The 26206-nt window shown below is 36.2% G+C and overlaps 1 protein-coding gene and 1 non-coding gene across 2 annotated transcripts in view; one reads left to right on the top strand and one right to left on the bottom strand.

The window, feature by feature from the left end:
* NCAM2 (neural cell adhesion molecule 2) overlaps nucleotides 1-26206 on the bottom strand; it is a 528788-nt gene that overhangs the window by 340386 nt on the left and 162196 nt on the right. The window lies entirely within an intron of this gene.
* On the top strand, nucleotides 8615-8729 carry LOC123326914. The gene has a single exon (XR_006541386.1). It is a non-coding gene; the product is annotated as a U5 spliceosomal RNA (small nuclear RNA).

Here is a 26206-nt window from a genome sequence, read left to right on the forward strand (position 1 = left end):
ATTAATTTAATAAAGAAATCAGCAGCTATATTTAGTGCACTTTCCCAGTAGTTTTTAAGACACAAAAGCTCTAAAGTGCTTTAGAAGGAAAAAAAAATTCAAACCTTAATTTCATGAAAACATTCTAGGAACTAACTCAGAGGCAGCGCTGAAAAGTACTTATCAGGATATGAGTGAGACCGTCAAGACGGAGCATGTTCAGATATTATGGTCCCTCACCTCTGAATCTGCCCTCACCAATTCTAAGACAACTAGTAAACATTTGTAAGGTATACCTGACCTTTGTGACAAATTTTTGCCCAGCTCTACGCCAATATCTGATGCTGGTCTGCAGCCAAAATGTATGCTTTTCAAGTGAGAGCCCTAAGAATAAGAAGGCCATTTCATAGGTAGGGACAATAGGTAATCCTCAAATTTTATTTTTAAATATTAAAAATGTATTATTTGAAACAACATAATCACAATACTATTATTTTAAAATAATTTTTACCAGTGTTAAATAATTATATAAGACCAGATTAAGAGTATAAACGAAATGATTACATAATACAATGGAGGTGAAGACAGATTATAAATCATAACTCACTTTAAAAATGTCTGTTTGGAAATCCTAGAGTATGAGATCAGAAGTATGTCTAATTCATCTCTTTAAACCCCAGTGATAGGTTTGTAGTATGGACTCAAAATACAGTATTTTGTATTAACATTCTTTCTTAGAAAATGTCTGTCTTACTGACAAAACTTCAGAAAATTAAAGTTTTTTGAACTGAATGAACAGTTTAGATAAGAATTGAAAATTGTAGAGGGAATAACAGAGAAATCAGAAATTAACTGAGTAAACCTACATCTTTAAATTAAAATGAAAAGAAAGCAGTGCTCACTATGTTTAATGTTTGCCATAAGCTCAACTAGTACATGCTGCCTCCCTCTCTCCATCTCTCCATTCTCCCCCCACCTCCACACTGTCTTGGTCTCTGTCTTTCTTTCAGAAAAGGTAAATCAGGGGCACTAGCCAAATTCAGGATTGTAACTGTTCTGTCAGAAATGAAAATAAAGATGGAATAATGCATCCAGATTGGTTGCTTTGGTGAGAAAATTTTTTTTTGTGAATTAGCATTATAAGAAGAAAATAGCAATAATATGCCTTTTATTAAGTAATTCATTTGCTAATATCCTTATTACTATTATCCTTATATCTTAAATCAGATACAAAAGGCTGATTTTCAACTTGTTATTAACTTCAAAATAATGATGTTAAAATTGGTAGTTACTTAATTCCTATCTATTGCTACTCAAAACAGAATTATAAACATGTGTAAAATGTTTTCCCAAAGTATATGTCAGGCATTATAAAGAAAAATACTCCTCTTTTTATATTATAAACTTACCTATCGGTAATATTATCCCAAGGCAAAAGCAGTGATGGTCAGTATGACAAGGAAGATGGAGTACAGTTCATTTCATTGAGGGGAAAATGTCGCATTCATTGTTGGAAGGAAGGAAGGGAGTAAAGGAAGGAGGGAGAGAGGGAGAAAGAAAGGGCCAGAGAGAGAGAGAGAGAGAAAGAGAGGCATATATGTTAATATATTAGGTTATATTAATATATGTTATACCAAATAAGTTTTTCACAAAAGTTTAAGTAATATATGATTTCCTTTCATTTTATTGACTTCAAATATATATATGATAAATAATTTTGATAGAACATGATATAAAAGCAGCTACATAATTCACTATTATTATTATTATTTGTTCCTCATGTGAAATGATAAGCATTTCAAAAGTATTTGGTAATCTTAATTAATAAATATTTCTACAACTGTCCAAGATAACCTTATGAAGAATATTATAGTAAGTTTCTAGATACTCTATAAAGTCATTCACAAACATTATGAATAAACACAAATTTTGAGTCAGAGATATATTATAGATTAAACCTTTAAAATATATAGAACATAATTAGAAAGTAGTCACAGGAATACAAAGGAAAAACAGAGGAAGCTTAACATTAACTTATTTGTAGGAAATAAGTCACTAACACCAAATTGATAAATATAGGCTCTGCACAACATGGTCTTCCTCTAAGTTTCTGAAGAAAAATAAAGAAAGAAAGAAAGAAAGAAAGAGAAAAAGAAAAGAGAGAAAGGAAAGAAAGGAAGAAAGAAAGAAAGAAAGAAAGAAAGAAAGAAAGAAAGAAAGAAAGAAAGAAAGAAAGAAGAGAAGAAAAGAGAAGAGAAAAAAAAAGAAAGAAAAAAGGAAAGCAAGGAAAAAAAAGTTGTTTGGGAGATGACTTTCATAAGAGCTCCTATAATATATCCATTCTGTCTCTCCCTCTCCTTCTCCTTGTCTATCCCCCTCCCTCTCCCTCTCTTCCTCTCTGTCACTGTGGTTGGCATTGTCTTATGAAAATACATTAAAGTTGTGCCAATAATATAAATAGAACTAGTCTAGATAAATAGACATTGATACTTAATATGGCTTAGATATTCTTATTTAAATGAACTTTTTGGTTGTAATAGAGAATGATGTTGGGAAGATTTTAATTTCTAAGGTTTGTTATGGGTTTCTTGTTTGTTTTTCTTTTTTAACATTACATCAACAAACAGCTCTATAATCCTGAGCAATAAATAACTAGTACAACAATTATCTAGTACAGTTAAATGTTGATTCCGTAAAGAAAAAAAATATATCACATAATCTACTTGCTTTAACAAAACCGTGGTTTACTACAATTTCATGATTGTGTATAAAAGCTGGAAAATAAAGTATATATTTTCATTTGCAAAAGAATTTATCACAAAAGCTATAAATATATATTTAATACATAAAATTTCAAATATTCTTCATGGAAAATGAAATTCTGAAAAATACATTTTAAAATATTTTTTCAAATTTAAAAAATATTTTACATAAAAGCTATCTCCACTATGTTCTTATTTTCTTCCTCTAAATAAGTTTACTTACATTTTGATCATGTTTTAATTTTCTAATGTTAAAAACAAGACAACAGGCGGGGCGCCTAGGTGGCTCAGTCGTTAAGCGTCTGCCTTCGGCTCAGGTCATGATCCCAGGCTCCTGGGATTGAGCCCCGCATCGGGCTCCCTGCTCTGCAGGGAGCCTGCTTCTCCCTCTCCGACGGCCCCCGCTTTGTTCCCTCTCTCACTGTGTCTCTCTCTGTCAAATAAATCAATAAAATCTTTAAAAAAAAAAAGGCTCAAAAGGGAGTCACTTTTTTTTTTTTAAAGATTTTATTGATTTATTTGAGAGAGAGAGAATGAGAGACAGAGAGCACGAGAGGGAAGAGGGTCAGAGGGAGAAGCAGACCCCCCGCTGAGCAGGGAGCCCGATGTGGGACTCGATCCCGGGACTCCAGGATCACGACCTGAGCCGAAGGCAGTCGCTTAACCAACTGAGCCACCCAGGCGCCCCAAAAGGGAGTCACTTATGCTAAAGCTCCACATCACCAAATCAAGCCTTAATTCCAGTTTCAGCTCTCCCAGAAATGGAATCTTAAACCAGTCAGTAATCTCCTAATCAGAGCTAGTTAGGTAATCTGCCTGATAGACCCCTGCCATCCCCTAAAGGAAAGTTCCCTTGCAATGACCAACCTGCTTTTTTGCCTTGTATAACTTCCTTGTTCCCATTCCCTTCTGCCTATAAAAGTCTTTCATGTTCTATAGCACTTTCTATCTGCTAGATTGGACGCCACCCAATTCGAATCAATTTTTGCTCAGATAAACTCTTAAAATGTTTAATATGCCTCAGTTTATCTTTTAACAGTTCTGGTATCAGAAAGGGGAACTGAAGAAGACCCCTGAAGGCTCCCAGGAGCACTGAGCAACCAGGCTTAGGTACCTGTGAACCCTGCTCACTGCTTTCCTGCTGTGTCTTAAGGATGTGGGTTAAGTTCCTCTCATATCTACCTCTGTACCTTTTGCATTATGTGCTTTCAGATTTTATCTGAGAGCATTTCTTTTTCCAGACTGGGCCCAGAAATCAGTCAGGATCAGACTGGGTCTGACTTAGAGACTAGACTGGGTCCAGCGTGAGGCCAGAGGGGAATAAAATTTTGTTTAAAGGTTAAATAAGTGGGTTAACCTTACCAAAGATAACCTTGAATTACAGTGGCCACAGTGGAGACTTTTAACCCATATAACCTCACCCATTTATGAGGTGCCTAGAGAAAAAGGAGTCTCAGCCAAGTACTCACCGTAAAGGGTAGAGGAAATACTATTTTTCTTCCTCTACAGTTTCTTGTGACCAGGATAAGATCCACTGGGACACCCCACTCACTCCACAACCTATAGATGGGATTCTAGAAAAACTAGCAGAAGCTGGCAAAGATTGAGAATTGTTGCCAAAGCCAGCTCTCCCAAGTCTAACCAGTGCCTGGTCAAGAGAGGAAGGTAATATTTCACATCGTCCCTTTCTTCCCATATTCAGATTGACAGGCAAAACAACAATGATACCAGAAATCTCTCCCCCCCCCCAAAATTTGTAAGAATTAGATCTTTGAATTATGACTTATAGATTTGCTTTCAGGTATCCATATGCTGTTGATCATTTCTCTCCCAGGGATAACTACTGCCTTTTTGTTTGTCCCATTTTGTATCCTGAGAACTTGGCAGACAAACCATTAGGTTGGTGCCCCCCCAAAATATGGCACAGTACATCTGGTCCTGTGGAAATGTTGGAGACCTCTGACATCAAGGTAGACTGCTTCCTCCCAAGATGTTGAATCAAGAATGTTTTATTCTATTCTTCCTTCACTCTCTGAACACCCTTCTCTTGATTCTTACATCATGAAGGTCTTTATGATTCTTTTAGACACCTTTTGCCTTTCTCTGGCCTGGAAAGATAATGCCATTGTTCACAAGTCTCAGGCCATTGCAAAGGAGGGCAATCCAACCTCTACTCCACTGTCATATTTGCCATTTTGATGGTGATCCTGTAGTTTCTGCTGTCACAAACTTCTCTCTGATTTCTAATGCCTCAGTTCTTCTGGAACAAACCCCTCTCTACTGTGTCAAACTCGATAATCCTGGGGTCCATTTCCCATTCTCTAGTTAACAACCCCCAACCTGGGGAGCCTTGAGTCAAGAGTCTGTACAAAGAAAGGGACAAAAGGCCAGGGTAACCAGAATAAAACCACCTGTGGTCTACAGATCCTTAAATTCTACTGGCCTCCATGGCTATCACCTTCCCTGTCTCAAGCCAGGAATTACCAGAAGGCAGTCATGATTCAAAATCCACTTCCTTTGGCAGATTCCTACTCCCCTGGCAAGAATAAGTACAACTGAGACTCTGATCAGGAATCTCTTCTTAACTCTTGAAGATATTGCAGAATCTGCTGTGAAAGCAATAGTGGCTCATCAAAAATCCCTAAACTCTCTGGCCAAATCTGTTCTTTTTTTTTTTTTAAAGATTTTATTTATTTATTTGACAGAGAGAGACACAGCGAGAGAGGGAACACAAGCAGGGGGAGTGGGAGAGGGAGAAGCAGGCTCCCCGCAGAGCAGGGAGCCCGATGCGGGACTCGATCCCAGGACCCTGGGATCATGACCTGAGCTGAAGGCAGTCGCCTAACCAACTGAGCCACCCAGGCGCCCGCCAAATCTGTTCTTGATAATAGGACAGCCCTTGATTATCTTTTAGCTAAGTAAGGAGCTGTTTGTGCTATGGCCAACACCCTTGCTGCACTTGAATTAACACTTCTGGGGAAGTTGAAATCTAGTTATATACGATTACTGAATAAACAAGTTGGCTTAAAAAAGTGACTCCTTGAACGGGGTCTTCATTAGATTGTGATTGGTTTGGGTTTCGAGGATCAAGGCTCCCAAGTGCACTCCAGACACTGGGAATTATCCTGCTTATAATAATCATAATAGTCTCCCTGGTATACTGTATTCTCTCAAAATCTTTAAATGCATGTTCATAGCCCCCTAACCTCCAAGCAAATGATCTCCCTATGATTAGAATACCAGGAAAGGAATGAAGAGTATGAGTGAGTTAAGACTGTGAACCCCACATCATGACCAGGGAATACCACACAGAGATCCAGCAAAAACTGTGAAAACTTCAGAACAGTATATGGGAGTAGCACTAATACCTTACATTTTTTATCACATCTCCCAGTTTAAGCTGAGAGGCTGGTCAAAAAGGAAATTGTCAAAATTAAGACAACAAACCCAAAATGAGTCGCTTATGCAAAGTCTTGTGTCACCAAACTAAGACTTAATTATAGTTTATTATAGTTTTAGCTCTCCCAGAAGTGGAATCTTAAACCAGTCAATCAGGAATCACTTCATTAGCACTAGTTAAATAATCTGCCTGATAGGTCCCTCACATCCCCCCAAAATAAGTAACTTTGCAATAACCAACCTGCTTTTTTTGCCTATAAAATTCTCTCACTTTGTATAGCTCTTAAGAGCTCCTTTTATTTGCTAGATTGGATGCTGCCCAATTCAAATCGATTTTGTTCAAATACACTCTTAAAAATTTCAGTGTGACTCAGTTTATCTTTTAACACTATATTACATTATCAAAATGTATCATGCCTAATTACATTTTCATAGAAAAATTCTAAATTCAATATGTTTCTAAAAACCAGATTGATATTCATCATGATTTTATTAGAAAATCAAATCAGCAAATGGATGTGAAAAACAGATGACTGATAATTAAATTCAATTATGATTATCCATCACCCTTAGAAGGATATCTCAATTACATATAGATTTTTGAAATGACACTGCTGTTTCTCAATATTTATGGTTATAGAACTTTCTGTGAATTATTCTGATAACTTTTAGTCAAATAAACTGGAAATGGCACTGAAGTCATCAATACAAAATGACAAATGACTGAGAAAAGGTAACAGAGTAATACAAATGGCCCGTTTTTTCAAAATCAAGTAATTCACAGGTGTTATCTCTTGACTGAGAAACTTGGTTTTTCAGAATCATTTCACAACTACCTCAATGTTCTTTTTTTAGAATACCATGTAATGCTTGAACATGCTTCATGTTTCTGAAATTTAAGGAGAGTTAATTTTCAGATATTTGTTTTTAACCAGTTTCTACAGAGAATGAGTCCTCTAGGAGATAAGGGGGGGGGAGGAGTTACATTAGTTGTTTTGACTATTAGATGGAAATGTTGGGCTATTTCATTGTAGGAATCAAACAAAAAATAATTAGAGGGCGCCTGGGTGGCTCAGTTGCTTAAATGTCTGACTCTTGATTTTGGCTCAGGTCATGATCTCAGGGTCCTAAGATTGAGCCCCGGGTAGGGCTTCGCACTCAGCAGGGAGTCCAGTTGAGATTCTCTCTCTCCCCCTGCCCCTCCCCCACTCACAAGCGCTCTCTCTCTCTCTCTCTCTCTCTCTCAAAACAAATAAATCTTAAAAAAAAATAATTAGGATACCTACCACAGCCTATGTCCATTTATCACTAATAAAAATTAACACTTGATTTTATTTCACAACCCCTTCTTCCTCTGACCTTCCTTCTCTAAGCGTACTGGTACTACTCTTAGCTAAAACACTGAGTCATCTTTTAATAGTTTTCTCTTAGTCCCAACAACTAAGCCCTTAGCAGGTCTCACATGCCCTTATCACTACTTCCAATATTATATTATATATATGTAATATATAATAATAATATATATATATATTACATTTCTCCACTTATCATTTTTGCTGCTACCACTCTGGTTTTCCAAGTCTGCCATCTTCCCACCTGCCCACCAGACTACTGCATTTGCATCTTAACCTGTCTCCCAGTTTGTATTTGTGCTCTTCCCCCATATATTCTCTCTGTGTTACTTAAACTCATTTTCTGAAAATAGAAACCGAGGTTTGTTATTTTTCTGCTTTAAGGAACCCAATGGCTTTCCACTTTGAAAAGTAAAAAAGGAAAACAAAAGAAAAAATCCAAATTCTTACTATGATTGCAAGGACCTATTTAATTTTTCCAAAAAGTGTTTCACTATGTTCCATAAATAATTTTCCTTTACATTCCATATTAAGTCCTTTCTTGATACAGGGCATTGTCATATAGGAATTCCCACTCCCTAGCATGCTCTTATCTCAGATTTTCATATGACTAATTCAGATCACAATTAATTTTTAGGCCTCAGTTCAAGACTATTCCCTCATCTAGTCTTTTTCTGGCCTCTTTATTTAAAGATGGCCCTCCTCTCTCTCACATTACTGTTTAACTTATTTCACACCATCCTTCTCCATTTATAATTACTGATCCATTTTGCTTATCTGTCTCCTAGCTAAACTATTCTCTTGCTAAAGTCAGTGATCCTATGTTTTCACTAAGTACCTTGCAGAATTCCTTACATTGAATAGGCACAAAATAAATATTTGTTGAATGAATTAAATTTTAAAATGAAATTCATGCTTATTGCCTTCCAGAAATATAAATTTTTTGGGAAGTTCATTATTACTCAAACAGGGCTAGTCGTGTGGCAGAAATGATGTCCATCTTCATCTGTCCCTAGATGTCTCAATAAAGAGTTACCTGATTAAATGTAGACACCCATAAAACTTTCAGATAAACCCTGATTTTTTTTTAAAGTATAAGTGTGTACTAAATATTACATGGGGATACTCCGGTTTCTCTTCAAAACGCATAAATCTTTCGCCTTTTACTAAATATTACATGGGAGATACTTATACTGAGAAATTACACATTATCTGAAATTCAAATTTAAGTAGGCATTCTGGATCTGCATTTGCCTCACCAGGCAATTCTACCACTAAACATATTGTAAATAGGGGGGTGAATGGCCCATTCTTTAAGGAAAAGTTTTGTTTAAACCTCTAAGTTTCAAAATTACAGGTCAACTCTAGGTCTTATGACTTTTAAAGGCTATAAATATGCTACTTACGATCTAAGCTTGCTAGAGAGTATGACTGTGAACAGATCCCTGCTAATTTTTATCAGAAATCTGATTGATAAAAGGTGATAATGATGGCAGATACTTTGAAAGTATCAGGAATATTTATCTATCTAAGCATACAACTCATTATTCTAAGGATGTAGTAAAATACAGGATTTAATACCCCAGAATATTAGTGTATTCATGTGAAATTGTCTAGGCCTCTTAACAAAATTGGTTTCATGGCATTGCCTTTGGAGTTAAGCTCTTGACTTACTCCAAGAAAACCTAAAGAAACAACTAAGTAAAGCCAACTTAGCATGTTTCATAGTGATATTCTTCAGGTCATTCTCTACTACATTTGTCATTGTTCACTAAATGCCTTATGTTTTACTTCACTGCCATAGTGCACATCTAAGTGGAGATCAGGCTCAATGTCACTGACAACCTTGGAAATTGAAGAAAAAAATTGTATTAATATGTCTCTAAGCAAGTTTGTGTTACTCTGATATACAATGACTCTAAAATATAGTACTATATATAACTCTTCATTACACTGTCATACTTAATTCCATTGAGGTTCATCCGCTTTCTTTCCAATGAAGAGCAAAAACTTAACACCTGAATACAAATAGTTCCTTTCTGAGATATATTTCAATATCAACAGAGAAATTTTCTTGCATGTTCATAAATAAAAATACAAAATGCCATCATTTTATAATTCATTTTTACAACTCTTGGGTACCCTCCTGGCTCTAGGCATTATGTTATATTAATTATTTACATTACTCTGCACTATCAAATCCCCATGCAAGAAAGCAAAGTGAAGATACATTTTACACTGTAACCATTAGTCAAGTCCACTATTACTGAGTCTCATAAATAATATTACAAGGTAAAAATTGAAAGCAGCAGAAGATCAAGTAGGAGAAGTGAATTAAACAAATATATTTATCTTTGCTGTTTATTTCTTCTTTATAAAATATACATTTAGAAAACATGAGATATATATGAAAAGTGATTTATATATCTGTAAATTTTATGAAAAATCTCAGCCAATAGCATGTTTGATGCAGTTTATGTCTTCACTTTTCAGTTAGATAAATATTTTTTTTTAAAGATTTTTTAATTTATTTGACAGAGACACAGCGAGAGAGGAAACACAAGCAGGGGGAGTGGGAGAGGGAGAAGCAGGCTTCCCGCCGAGCAGGGAGCCTGATGCGGGGCTCGATCCCAGGACCCTGGGATCATGACCTGAGCCGAAGGCAGACGCTTAACGACTGAGCCACCCAGGCGCCCCAGTTAGATAAATATTTTAAATATCATATATTCATCTGCTAAAGTATTAATGAATTGCCTGAAGCTCTAGATGAAATTGATGGTGCTATTTAGTTAGTGAGAGGAAACACTATACCCACTTAAATGTTGAAGCACTTTTAAACCAATGCAGTTGCTTCTCCCATGTGATTATGTCAAACCTTATAAATGGCAACCAACTGATTATATATTTATATGTGACCTCAACTCTGCGATATGCAATGTGTATGTAAAGTATATACTAAGAAGCCATTATTTTAATGTGTCTTTCTATAGGACAATTTTCCTCACTTATAGGTAGAATATATATATATGTGTGTGTATATATATATATAGAATATATATACACACATATATATATCTTTAGGAAAATTTCTCCTAAATATTAAATTTAGATCAAAATGGCATAAATGTATCAAAGAAGAAAATGATTTTATTATTGGGTGATTTGTAAGACATCACAAACTGTTATGATATTCTTAAATAAAGGTGTTGTCTGAAGAATTTTTTTTTAATTTAGCCTGAGGCTCCAGATGTGAAAATCTGTTATTTTTTCCTCCTAATTTACCAGACTGATGACTTTGTCACTATTCTGTCAGAAAAACAATTGGAAACAAATGTAAGCTTGCTAAAAAAGTTTAAATAGGACATGAGACTAGGAAAAAAAAAAAGATCATCTATATTTGGTAAGGCAAATATATAAATATGTGGAAAAGTCACATTCCGTGGGCTATGCTGATTTATTAAGGTTACTGGGGAATAAAAGACAGAAAAAGTGATTCATCTACTTACAATGATTAGGCTTTTTAAAAATATAAGAAGAAGTTCTTGCAGTATGGAAATATAAATAGAATATAAACCTGCTACTACGCTAATTGGTACAATTCCATTTACTCTAGCTACCAAAACAATATTCTGCTGATTTAATATCAACCTTTCTGTCCGTCCACATTAGCATTCTCAGTTAAAATAGTCTGTTATTCAATCAACTGTACTCCACAATCTTTAAGCTACAGAATATATTTCTGAGATAGTTTTTTTGTTTGTTTGTTTCTCTTTACCCAACAATCTTCTCAAATGGCTACTGACCTAGAAAACGGAAGAATGAAATATTTTCTTTAAAACTCACTGCTTTTGCATTTCCAGTCAGTGACAGTCAAGAGGAAGGTGGGAGACAAGATCATAAAATAGCTACAAGGCATACTCTGGAACCAAGACCATGGTCACCTGACCCCCAGCATTCCTTATCTGTGTGATTTCGAGCAATTTATTTTAGGTCTGGGTGCCTCACAAGTTCCTCAATGCCACAGCAGGGCAAAATATACCCTACAAAACAGGGATATCACAGGATAAAATAGTATTATTTGTGTGATGTCTCATGGAGTGCTCAACACAGTTTAGTTTTTATTCCTAGATCACTATTACTAATGTCTCACCATTTGCAAGGCATTGTAGCCTGGGTATTTGTAATTTGAAATCGTTTCCTAAGAAAACATCCTGTAAGTCTTTGTCTTCCTCTAGCTTAGAACTCTGTTCAAATGGTGATAATCCCATGATCATTACTAAGTGTGGTTTCTTGGCCAATGTTTAATGCATGGCAATTAATCACACCAGAAGCTGAAAGTGTCACATTATAAAGGTATTACCACACCCTTGTCTAATTGACCGTGTAATCTATTACAATATCAAAATTTAAAGCTGAAGATGTGTCCAAGGGTCTTTAAAATAAAAGGAAGAAGTTTGACACTGGTCACCTAAGACTTCTTTTAATAAAAAAATCTTTATTTTAGAGTAGTCCTAGGTTCACAGCAAAGTTGAGTGGAGGGCGCCTGGGTGGCTCAGTTGGTTAAGCGACTGCCTTCGGCTCAGGTCATGATCCTGAAGTCCCAGGATCGAGTCCCATGTCGGGCTCCCTGCTCGGTGGGGAGTCTGCTTCTCCCTCTGACCCTTTCCCCTCTCATGCTCTCTCTCACTCTCTCTCTCTCCAATAAATAAATAAGATCTTTAAAAAAAAAAAAGTTGAGTGGAAAGTATGGAAAGTTCCCATACACCCTCTGTTCTCACACACACACACAAAACCTCCTGCAATGTCAACATCCTCTAGCGCAGTGGTAGATTTATACCAATGAACCTACATTGATACATCCCCACCTGAAGTCCATAGTTTATATTATAGTTCACTCCTGATATCTGGCTAATGTATAAGGATATGTATCCACCATTGTAGGTGTACACAAAATAGTTTTACTGCCCCCAAATCCTCTGTGCTCTGCCTATCCATCCCTCTCTCTGCCCCAACACCCGGCAAACACTGATCTTTTTATTGTCTCCAAGGTTTTACTTTTTTCAGCATATCATATGGTTGGAAAATGTGGTATGCAGCCTTTTCAGATTGCTTCTTTCACTTAGTAATATGCATTTAAGTTCCCACCATGTGTTTTCATGGCTTGATAGCTCATTTATTTTTAGCACTGAATAATATTCCATTGTCTGAGTGTACCAAAGTTTACTAATCCATTCACCTACTGAAGGACATTTACTTGCTTCCAAGTTCTGACAATTAAGAATAGAGCTGCTACAAAAATCCAGGTGCAGGTTTCTGTGGTAAACAGAGGTTTTCAAATCATGTGGATAAGTATCAAGGAGTGTGATTGCTGAATCATACGGCAAGATTGTTTAGTTTTGCAAGAAACTGCCAAACTGCTGTCTTTCAAAGTGCTCGTAACATTTTGCATTCCACCAGCAATGTATGAGAACCCCTTTTCCTCCACATCCTCACCAGGATTTGGTTTTGTCAGTATTTTGGATATTGGCTATTTTAATAGTTTTAATAGGTTTGTAGGAGCATTTCACTGTTTTAAGTGACATGAGAGGTTGAACATCTTTCATATACTTATTTGCCATTGTATATCATCTTTGGTGAGGTTTCTGTTCATGCCTTTTGCCCATTCCATTGTCTGTTTTCTTACTGTTGAGTTTTAAGAATTCTTTGTATATTCTGGTTAACAATCTTTTGTCAATTGTGTCTTCTGAAGATATTTTCTCCCAGTCTGTGGCCTGTCTTCTCATTTTCTTACAGTGTCTTCTGTAATTTTTTTTTTTTTAGTTTTAATGATGTCTAGCTTAATTCTTCCTTTCATGGATAATGCCTTGCCTAAAGATAGTGTTGTGTCTAAAAAGTTACCATACCCAAAGTTATGTAGGCTTTCTTTTATTTTATCTTCTAGGACTTTTACAGTTTTGCATTTTAAATTTGAAATTTAATCTATGATCCATTTTGAGTTAATTTTTTGAAGGGTGTAAAGTCTGTGTCTAGATTTTTTTTTTTTTCCCATGTTGATGTCTGGTTGTTCTACCGTTTGTGAAAAAAGCTGTATTTGTTTCATTGTATTGTCTTTACTCCTGTGTCAAAGAACAGTTGACTCTACTTATACAGACCTATTTGTTGCCTCTCTATTCTGTTCCACTGATGTATTTGTCTATTATGTCATCAATACTACAGTGTCTTGATTGCAGCTCTTTGGTAAGTCCTAGAAGTTGAGTTGTGTCAGTCCTCTCACATTATTCTTCTTCAATATTGAGTTGGATATTCCAGGTTTTTTTTCCTCACCATATAAGCTTTAGAATCTATCTGTTGATATTCATCAAATAGCTTGCTGGGATTTTGACTGAGATTGCACTGAATCTACACATCAAGTTGAGAAGAACTGACATCTTGACAAGATTGAGTCTTACGATCCATGAACATAGAATATATTTCCATTTATTTAGTTATTTGATATCTTTCATCAGAGTTTTCTTGTTTTCCTCATATAGACTTTGTACAAATTTTATTAGATTTATAGCTAAGTATTTTTTGGTACTATTATAAATGGTAATGTGTTTTTAATTTCAAATGCCACTTGTTCATTGCTGATACATAAAGCACTTTTTGTACTTTAATTTTGTATCCTGTGATCTTGCTATTATCACTTATTAGTTCTAAGAGGCTTTTTTCGTAAGTTCTTTCAGATTTTTTATGTAGATAACCATGTAACCTGAGACCAAAGTTTTGCTTCTTTCTTCCTAAACTATATGCCTCTTACTTCTTTTTTGTTGTTGTTGTCTTATTGCATTAGATAGGACTTATGGTACAATTTCAAAACTCAGTGGTGAGAAGCGGTATCCTTGCCTCTTTCCTGATCTTGGTGGGAAAGGTTCAAGTTTCTCACTCTTTAGTATGGTGTTAGTTATACGGTTTTTGTACATGTTTTAAAGAAGTTCCCATCAGGAGCGCCTGAGTGGCTCAGTTGGTTAAGCAACTGCCTTTGGCTCAGGTCATGATCCCAGGGTCCTGGGATCAAGCCCTGCATCGGGCTCCCTGCCCAGCGGGGAGCCTACTTCCCCCTCTCCCTCTGTCTCCTAGCTCATGCTCTCGCTCTCACTCTCTATCTCAAATAAGTAAATAAAATCTTCAAGGAAAAAAAAAAAAGAAGTTCCCTTCTATTATTAGTTTGCAGAGAGATTTTAGCCATGAATGAGTGTTGAATTTTTTCAAACTCTTTTCTGTATCTATTGATATGACCATGTGATTTTTTCTTCATTAGCCTGTAATGGGATGAAATGCATCAATTGATTTTTAAATGTTGAAACAAACTTGAATATCTAGAATAAACTCCATTTGGTCATGGTGTATAATTTTGTTTATACGTTGTTGGATTCAATTTGCTAACATTTTATTGAAAATATTTGCATCCATATTAATGAAAGATTTTGGCTTGTTTTTTTTCCTTTCTTTCTTTTTTTTGTAATGACTTTGTCTGGTTTTATTAATTCAAGACTAACAAAATAAATTAGGAGGAATTACCTCTGTTTCTATTTTCTGGGAGAGATTGTTGAGAATTGGTATGATTTCTTCTTTCAATGTTTCATAGAATTCACCAGTGAATCCATGTAGACTACTTCTTTCTGTTCTGGAAGGTTATTAGTTGTTGTTTTAATGTCTATAATTTGAATTGTCTATCTCTTCTTGTGTGAGTTTTAGCAGATTGTGACTTTCAAGGAATTTGTCCATTTCATCTAGATTCTCAAATTTGTAATTATAGAGTTGTTCATAGTATTCTTTTAGTATCCTTTTAATATCCATGACATCTGTAGTTCATAGCCCCTCTTTCACTTCTCCTGATATGAGCAATTTGTGTTTTCTCTTTTTTTCTTTTTCTTAGCCTGCTTAGAAACTTATCAATTTTCCAACCAAAAAGCTTTTGGCTTTGTTGATTATCACTACAGATTTCTTGTTTTCAATTTCATTGGTTTCTGCTCTAATTTTTATTATTGATTTTCTCCTGCTTCCTTTGGATTAATGTGTTCTTTCTTTCTAGTTTTCAAAAGTGGAAACTCATAAGGTTTTTAAGGACAATATGTTGTGACGTGGTATCTTTCTTCTAAATTACTCAAACTAAAAACGAAGATTTACTTGTCATGTGAACGTAAATCCTATCATATCCTTGGGATATGTCTTTTCTCCATCTCAAAATCTGTATCTAATCATGAGTAAAGCTTTTTGATAATCTGATTATAAAGCATAATAAATTTCAAGAAGAGAGTGAGAGAATGTCATTCTGTCTTAGGTATGACTGGCAGGCCTCTCTGGAAACTGGACAAAAACATTCACTTTAATTCCCACCCACTCATTGGCAAACCTTTCCATACTTTACCCCCTCTGGAAAATTGAAAACCACTTCTACAGAGATTAGTTAGATTAAAAAAAAAGAGAGAGAGAGAGAGAGAGAATGAGAAAAAAAATGAAACAATGAAACTAAGAACATTAGTAGGAGGTAAGGCATCAATTAAAGTAGAGTATTTAACAGGTTATGGCAAAGAAAGTGACTATTCCTTACACTGGTAGTGATAAAATTGGATGAAATGGAATATTCTAACTAACCAGAATGATTCTATTCCACCAAAAATATCTTTTATGAAGAGATGTAGTATGGTGAAGGATAAACAGCTGTTTAGAGACCCATGAAGCATGAAGGAAAAGCAACAAAATAGAATATTATTGTATGGATTACAACAACTAGAAACCCAACCAGGCGAAGAAAATTGATATTGTTATTGAAATACATCACAAGAAGAAGCAAATGAGAGTTCAGAGAAGAGGATCAAGTTATGATAAACAATGGATGGATTGGCTCCAATGTCATTTTCTCAATGATACCACACTGACCACTCCAGTCAAGGTAGTGTTTCTTTTTCATCCTCTACGTGTAATCTCTTGCCTTGTTCTACTTTCCCATATTACCTACATCTTTAATATATAATTTGCCTACTTTTTATATTTATTGTGTCTCTCTCAAACAAATGTAAGTAAACTCAGGAATAAAGGTCAAAGCTTTATATGCCTGATTTTTCACTGATGTATCCTAACCATCTCCATGTGCTCTGGATTTTATCTGCCCAAAATTAACTCAAATTTATCTCTTGTTGCATTGCTCACCATCATCCTACTTAAAACTGCAACCTACTTCCATCCATCATCGCTTCTTCCTCTACCATAACCCAGCACTTACAAGAATGATTCTTTTTGAAAAGTAAATATCATATCATTCTATAATTCCTTACTCTTACAAAAGCTTTAAAAGCCCTGCACAATCTGGCGCAGTCTATCTCTTGAATGTTACCTTACCTCATGTTCTCCCTCACTCACTCTTGACTACAGCTACATCCTCATTTAACTTTCTACAATCCTCTGAATATTCAGAGTTTTATTCTGTCTCAGGGACTTTACACCAGTTACTCCTTCATTTGGAGTGCCTTCCATTCCATTCCTTCTAAGATTAGCTCCTTTTCATTTTTAGGCTTTGTTTAAATGTCACCCCTTCCTTCTTTGATCAACCTTTCTTAAAGTTGCATCATTGGACTTTGAGAAGGTTATTAACTTCATATCCAAGTTAAACTGAGAACTGAGGATACAAATAGTAGCTATCTGGGCAGTAAAGGGTGAGTTCCATAGTCCTGGGTTGTTCAAACTCTACATATTCCAAAGAAAGGCCTATAGCATAATTATGATACCAGATGCCCAAAAGGGTGAAACCATCTGTTTTCCCAAACAATCCCTACTTTTGGAAAGTAACAAGTTCAAATAAAAATCTATAAATCTGAGTTGCAGTGTTCTGGGAGACATTTTGGTCATACAATATGCTGATGATCCAGACCAATCATTGATGACTGAGTGGAATTCTAGTAATGTACCGGTATCTTTTGGCTCCCATTTTTCTGGTTATATCTACTACAAAAGATACCATTTGGGAAGAAATTTCTAAAAACTATTCTCCACTAGGCCATCAGAGTATGAGGTGGTATATAAGTCTTACCATACTAATCACTATGTAACTATAAACAGTGATGGCTAAATGCTTACAAAGGTCCCTGATTATATGGACAAGACAGGTAACCATATGCCCAACAGGCCACAGTGTGCTGTGCACAAATACTTATCACCTGTGTTTTTTTTTTTTTTTTTTTTTTTTTTTTTTTTTTTAAAGATTTTTTTTTTTTATTTGAGACAGAGAGAATGAGATACAGAGAGCATGAGAGGGAGGAGGGGCAGAGGGAGAAGCAGACTCCCTGCCGAGCAGGGAGCCCGATGCGGGACTCGATCCCGGGACTCCAGGATCATGACCTGAGCCGAAGGCAGTCGCTTAACCAACTGAGCCACCCAGGCGCCCCACCTGTGTTTTTTAGGTAGAAATCTATTAAGCTGAATTGTAAAAGACAATGATTTCTAATAGGAATAAAGCAGTAGGCATCACAGAATGTATCCAAAATGCCACAGAGGATGACCCTATCTTAAAAAGACAAGGAGGGCTCAAACTAAATTATTATTGCCCCCAGCCAGTCTCAGTACAAGCCTGTGACCAAGATAGAGTGACTGGCTTGTCTCCAACTGACTTAGAACCCAGAAATAACTGAATCATGGCCAATTTTAATGATGCTTGTCCATAATATACCTGTTATATGTGCAAGGACTGATTCTGGTGGGAAGGCATAGCAAATACATTTGTAATTCTCACTGGCTTGTTGTGTGATGGCACTATAAATGCTATACTAAAGGTAGATGTTCAGAAAAAATATAATTGCTTTAAAATAAGAGAGCCTAGGACAGGACCAGGCAGGTGAAGTGAGAAGTCAAATTTAATTCAGCAGACTCAGGTTGTTCTAAGCATTCACATTCCAAAGAAAGAAAGAAACTGGATGGTTCTTAGAGGATAATCTTCTAGCTCTTGGAATGATCTGCCTGATAAGAGTGTTTTTGTATGCCTAGGGGCCTTTGGCCATGTGGAACCAGTTTGGACAAACTGTGTGATTTATGGTGAATGTTTGTCTTTGCTCTCAGAGGGGGCTGGAGTCTGAGTAGCTATGGGCAATCATGGGGGTACTGCATGCCTATGTGACTGACCTCAACAAAATTTCTACATACCAGTGCTTAGGTGAACTTCCCTAGTTGACAATACTTTGATCATTGCTGGGAGAATTAAATGTGTCCCAGTGTGACTCCACTGGGAAGAGACTCTTTGAAGCTTACACCTGGCTTCTCCTGGACTTTATCTTATGTACCATTTCCCTTTGCCCATTTCAACCTGTTTCTGCTCACTGTAATGAACAGTAACACAAATACCAGAGCTTTTCTGAGCCCTCTGAGTTCTATCTAGTGAATTATCAAAGGTGGTTTAGGGGACAAACACTAACAAGGTTGTAAGAATGAAATACGATAGTGTATGAAGAGTACTTACAACAGCGTCTGGCACATAAGAACCGGATCGTCTTTTCATTATTACTATCTCAAATCTTTCTCTGTTGTTCTCAAGAGAACTCAACACAATCTGTAATCACAATGTTTATCTGAGAATTGTCTGTTCCTCCCATTAGAATATAAACCCCACAGTGGCAGGGGTTTTGTCTGTTTGACTCACCATTTGACCCCTTGACCATCTGACATCTCACACAGTGTCAAGCACAGAGTAAATCACTGAATTAATATTACTTCAATAAGTGAATTAATAAATAAAAACATGACTAAGAAGCAAAAGAACTGTGATAAATTAGCTTTGGAATTAGCTGTAAAGAGTATCCTAATGTTTTTATTTAAATATCTCAAGTAAAGTTAAATTGGAAAAGACTTACTTGGTTTTATAATACCCCCCAAATTAGAACTAAGAACAGTAAAAAGCAAAAGTGATTTAAATGCAGATTTTGGCTAAATTTTAAAAGAGCACTTTCTGGGGTGTCTGGGTAGCTCAGTCGGTTAAGCATCTAACTCTTGATTTCTATTCGGGTCATGATCTCAAGGTCATGAGATGGAGTCCCACCTTGATCTCCATGCTGGCTGTGAAGCCTCCTTAGGATTCTCTCTCTCCCTCTCTCTCTGCCTCTCCCTCCCCTGCACTCTTGCTTTTTATCTCCCCCTCTCCCCAAAGGAGCACTTTCTAACCGTGATTTGACCAAAGATGGCTCAGATAGTCTTCAGGGACTGTGTTTCTCATTAGAGAGGTTCAGGCAAAAACTCTACTTTTTTTTTTTTTTAAACAGAGCTATTATAAGGCAAATTCAGTCATTTCATCTGCTTAGATTAACAGCTCTTAAACCTCTTGGCAAGTCTCAGATACTGATTCAAATGACCAAATACAGTTTTCTCTTAAAAGTATTTGCAATCATTCATAAAACTTTAATATTCTTCTTTCTGGATTTTTTTCAATTTCCGATCAAATATAGAAAACCCCACCATAACAAGAATATGTGAAGTCCAAAAATTCTCAGTACTGTAAACTACAGAACTGCAAAACACATGGCTGAACTTACAAGGACCTGATATCTGGGATGCTAGTTTATCAATCTATTTCTGATTGTATTTGGCGCCACCTGGTGGCAACTGTCCCCTCGCGTTTAACTATAATCAGAGGCTTTTCTGGGTACTGGAGTGTTAGCTGAGACTCCCAGCAGACCTGCACTGATGCAGGTAATATTTTCAGTTTTCATTTCACTGCACTAATCCAACCCAGGGATATTGGGCCAGGAGAAAACTGGAGTTATCAAGTGCCTATCTGGTCCCACTGCAATAATTAGGGCGAGAACACAAGACTCTGCGAGCAATGTCAGGCTCATAGCTTAGTCCCACCACTTGCTAATGTAAAACCTTCCATTTATCTAAATTTGTTTGGCCTTAATTTATTTATGTGTAGAAGCGAAGTAATAATAGTAATTTCTCCATAGGGTTTTTGTAATGATTAAGTAGATAATTCATAGAAGTTTTTACAAGGGTTCCCCGCACTAAAAAAAAAAAAAAAAAGGTGCTTTGGTGGGTTTATGTGTTTCCCTTCATGTGGAACAAAAGAGGGTGGAAGCAGACCACTCTGTGTATCAACCTAAGAAATTAAAGAAATTACAGAAAAGAGAAAATTGCCTTTAGAATGTGTTGGCCTATATAAAGGTGGCAAGAAGACATTTTTTTTTTTTTAAGATTTTTTATTTATTTATTTGACAGAGAGAGAGAGAGAGAGACAGCTAGAGAGGGAACACAAGCAGGGGGAGTGGGAGAGGGAGAAGCAGGCTTCCTGCCGAGCAGAGAGCCCGACGCGGGGCTCGATCCCAGGACCCTGGGATCATGACCTGAGCCGAAGGCAGACGCTTAACGACTGAGCCACCCAGGTGCCCCAAGAAGACATTTTTAAAAAGCTGATTTCTTGCATTAATTTCTTTACAGATGTTATTCATTTATTTGACAGACAGAGAGAGCATGAGCAGGGGGAGGGGCAGGGGGAGAGGGAGAAGCAGGGTCCCCACTGAGCAGGGAGCTCCACAGGAAACTGAATCCCAGGACCCTGAGATCATGACCTGAACTGACTGAGCCCCCCAGGCGCCCCTTGCATTAATTTTTTTTAAATTATGAGTTGAAATCCCTTCCAAGCATGACCTTCTGTGGGGATAATTTTTCTCCCTGCCTTTCTGAGCCCAAATTCAGCAATCAGATACTTATTGCACACCTATTACACTATTATTTCTTGTTGTTTTGCATGCTTCAAACCACTAGTGATTCAGTAACTGCCCATCCTTTGCCTTATCTAACAAAAATTTTGCCAGGAAGGTGGAAAGGAAGTAAGCAGGGTCTCACTGTGTACTCAGGGCTGCTACCCACATGCCATAGAAACATGGATGCAGGGCGCCTGGGTGGCTCAGTTGGTTAATCGACTGCCTTCGGCTCAGGTCATGATCCTGGAGTCCCGGGATCGAGTCCCGCATCGGGCTCCCTGCTCAGCAGGGAGTCTGCTTCTCCCTCTGACCCTCCTCCCTCTCATGCTCTCTGTCTTTCATTCTCTCTCTCTCAAATAAATAAATAAAATCTTAAAAAAAAAAAAAAAGAAACATGGATGCAATCAAATATTTGTCCAGCCTAACTCCTGCTGGTTTTTCCAGCCTAATTCTTGTAGGTTTTTCAAGCTGTGATCAAAAATAATACATTTGATTACACACTTATGACTATATCTCTCGGCTGTATTGTGTCTCTCTGATGTAAGAAGAAATTAAGCTAAAAATACGTGAGAATGTTGGGTTTGCAGAATGTGTGTGCATAAGAGAGAGAGACAGAGAGAAAGAAAGGAATTAAAACTATAAAATTGGGGTGCCAGTGGCTCAGTTGGCTATGCACCTGCCTTTTACTCAGGTCATGATACCGGGGTCCTGGGATGGAGTTCCGCATCGGGCTCCTTGCTCTGTGGGGAGCCTGCTTCTCCCTCTGCCTGACACTGCCCCTGCTTGTGTGCTCTCCCTCTCTCTGACAAATAAATAAATAAAATCTTAAAAAATAAAGTAAAATAACACCATATCACTTTACAAAATAAAATGTCTTCAATGAAAAAGAGTGCTGATTAATACAAAACGTTTAGCATGGGAAGGGAACCAGACAGGCATGGGCTGCACAACGAAGGAGTTTTATTCTCTTTTCTCTCTTCCTACATCTTTCTCTTCTAGTGAACGGCCTTTGATGTACTTCAATCATGCTTTCTCCTACAGGTAATCACTGACCTTGATTTGGGCTGTCACCATTGAATATAATGCATTTAATCTTTATTTTTACTGGAGTGTAAGCTTCTTCAGGGGAATTGCTGAGTTTATTTCTTAGTCTGTATCCCTGACATCATTAATTCAATGCCATACATCAAGGACAGAAATACATGATTATATAAACGTCTTTTTTTTTGCTTCAACATTACTATTTAGGAAAGGGGCTGAAAGAATATGCTAATTGGACACTTCATTATTTTAAGCACAAGGACTGAGTAAGCAATTGGGACTTCCCTTTTTTATCTATTCATAAAAGCAGTTTAATCTCCTTACAGGAACTGCCAAATTTCTTCCAAGTGAAAAACTTAAACTACTTATTCATGATACTTTTTGACAGATTAAACGCCAACCTGTTTTTTTTCATCAATAAAGGATATATTTCAGATCAGTGTTGATGACAGTAACATTTAGAAATAACAATTACTTGCTTCCTAGGGTTTGGGGTAATCCGACAGGTTTTTTACAAGCTTTTGACTGCATCTTGGTACATGCCAATGATTACCAAGAATTTTTTTTTCTTCTTTTTCATGCCTGTAATCATTTAAGTATATATGTCAAATGTATGACTGGGACAGAGTAATGCAAAATTTGGGCTTTTAAGCTAAGTGTCAGGAGAGAAGGTATATGAATTTGAGAGGACCTTTGTTTTTCATGCAGAGTTTCTGATGATCCAAATATACTTCAATCCTTTCACAGCCTACAGTCATATGTAAATTGTGGTATTTTATGGTAGTAATTTGCTAAACTGGTATTTAAACAAAGTTTTAAGCACAACTGCTCAGGAAAATGTACAATCTGGTGAATCAGCAAACATTCATCTCTATGTTTTATGTATATTTTTCAGACATATGACCCATTTTATTTTCCTATTTCACAGGAAGAATATTTTTTTTAGATTCTGTAGAGAATTGTCCTTCATTATATGAAATAGTTCTGAAATCAAATTCCAGAATTTTATTTTGTGAAAATATGATTACATTTCAAATGTGGTGCAGATGAATATCTGTGTAAAATAATTCTCTGAATTTGCTTTTCAATTGGATGTGGGGTAAGTTTTTTAAAGTAGTATAAGAAATGATATACAAATATGAGTATTATAATAAATATCTCTAAATATATCATAAATTCAGTGAGACACACAAGGAGATTCTAGTCACAGAATTCCTCCTGCCAAAATCCCCATTATTTTTGAGAGATATAATGCAGAGAGTAAATGAGAAACAAATGAGAAATGAAATATTTTTACTTCTTACATTCTATCATGTATCTCATGAACCAAATTATTCCAAAACTGTCTAAAGTGTACCCATGTACTACATACTTCTAATTCTCAGAGATCTCGCTTGAATTCAAATACAGTGTAAATGGTGGCTATTACATAATAAAGATTTTGACTACCTTCATCCCTGGTTCCTGGGAAGGAGATCCTAAGTCTTAGAATTTGGACAATATTTTCAGTCACAGGGCCATTGATTTAATCAATCATGGCATAAGTAATCCAACTTCAACTTGGAACCTCATAGAGTGAAGCTTCCTGGCTAGTGCACACATTAACGTGCTGGGATGGTGACTTGGCCCAATTCTACTAGAAGAGGGCACCAAAACAATATTTGGGACTCTTCCAGACCTTACTCTCTGTAGTAAGCTCTTCCTGAGTTGTATCCTTCATAATAAAATGATAAATGTTGAGTGCTTTTCTGAGCTCGATGAGTTATTCTAACAAATTCTCAAACCTGAGGGAGTCATGCAAACCTTTGTATCTGAATTCAGGCCCTCAGAAGAATGGATGGACTGGTGACCTCACTTGCAGCTCATCTCAAATGAGCACGAGATATGCACTACCTCCAGGCGGTGTTCTGTGTCAGAAGCAAATTACAGTACACCAAATGGGGCTGAAACAGAACGGTGGACAACATTTTAAAACCATATGTCCTAAATATGCATATAGTAAATTTAAAGATTTTCCTAACATAAATATATACACAAATCCTACAGGAAAAAGATTCTTAATGTGCACCCAACGTTGACTAACTTGATAGAAACTCCTCAAACAAGTATCAACTGACTACAAAATCCAAGTTAATTTAAAAATATTAAAGTACAAAACTAGTATCATTAAACACGCTATTGGGACAAATGCTTTTGCCACCTGCTATATAGACCTGGAATGTTGCCTGATTTGAATGACTGCAAATCTCTGTTCATTTGGCCTTCCCGGGGTCTGAATGCATCAACTATCAATTATACAGCAGTGCCTCTAGCTTGCGAGCTCTTCTTTTTAGCTTATGGCCTTCATGCTTATATTTGCTTTATATTACAAGAACACTAAAATATATTAATATATAATATAATATGTAATATGATACATTCACTCAGCACACTCAACCTCCCCAATTATGAGATTGTCATAAATCTAGTAGAGTGGACTATCATTTGAAATAAATTTTTAGTGATCATCTAATTGTGAATATACTAAAAACAATTTTAATCTCACTGATATGAGGAATTCTTAATCTCAGGAAACAAACTGAGGGTTGCTGGAGTGGTGGGGGTGGGAGTGATGGGGTGGCTGGGTGATAGACACTGGGGAGGGTATGTGCTATGGTGAGCACTGTGAATTGTGTACGATTGTTGACTCACAGACCTGTACTTCTAAAACAAATAATACATTATATGTTAAAAACAAAAAAGAAGATAGCAGGAGGGGAAGAATGAAGGAGGGGAAATTGGAGGGGGAGATGAACCATAAGAGACGATAGACTCTGAAAAACAAACTGAGGGTTCTAGAGGGGAGGGGGGTGGGAGGATGGGTTAGCCTGGTGGTGGGTATTGAGGAGGGCACATTCTGCATGGAGCACTGGGTGTTATGCACAAACAATGAATCATGGAACACTACATCTAAAACTAATGATGTAATGTATGGGGATTAACATAATAAAAAATTTTAAAAAAAATTAGCTCCCAATAAATTACTCTAAAATTTGGACATCATAAGGGCTTAATTCATATTTGTTGAACAAATACATGAAAATTATATAAATAAAAAAATGCAGCAAATGCCATAGAGGCATTTTAATTCCTAACTTAGTCCTTTTTTCTGTGTGTGTAGTTACTGATCCTTTTTTCTATCTAATCAGTTGCATATTCATGTGTTATACTTTTGTTTTCAACAGTCTAGCTTTTCTTTTGTCTAAATTGATCCATAGGAAAATTTCTTTCTGTTTTGTAATGGAGGTGCACTAGATAGCAAGAGAAAACCCATACATAGGCTGATAGTCCAAAGTTCTCAATCAATATTTCAGGGACTTCTTTGTCACAGCACGAAGTGATCTTATGCATTTGTAGCCAGAATCCTTTTAATCAATAACCTAAACTGAATCAAAAATCTTTCCAATAGTTTTCAGTGTTTCAGTGCTCTTTCAGCATAATATATATCAAGACCAAAAGATTACACGAACAACTGAAGCCAAATGTCTTTGCAAACAAAGACTAAAAAGTAATGATGTTGGAGCCTTGTTTTCACACTTCACAGTGATGTCCTAGAAAATTTACCTAGAAAATTACTGATATTTTCTTGTACACACAACACTCTATTATGGAGTTAAAATTTAGCTATTAAGAAATGATTGCACAGATCAGATTTATTCAATTTTACTGATAATTAGGGCAGTCTGTACATCTTTTTACCTTTAAATTTGTTTTTCACCTTTAAAATTGTTCAACTAATTTTAACACTCCTTTGAACTTAATATTTAGAAATATTAATATTTAACTATTTAATATAAATATTAATATTTGAACTTAATATTTAGAAAATATTGTAAGATTTGTGTGGGAAAGAAGTAAAATACTTATCTTTAATAAAATAGCCATCATTAATTTAGCCTCAACTGTTGTGTAG

This window comes from Neomonachus schauinslandi, chromosome 1 (assembly GCF_002201575.2).
Source record: "Neomonachus schauinslandi chromosome 1, ASM220157v2, whole genome shotgun sequence".
NCBI lineage: Eukaryota > Metazoa > Chordata > Mammalia > Carnivora > Phocidae > Neomonachus > Neomonachus schauinslandi.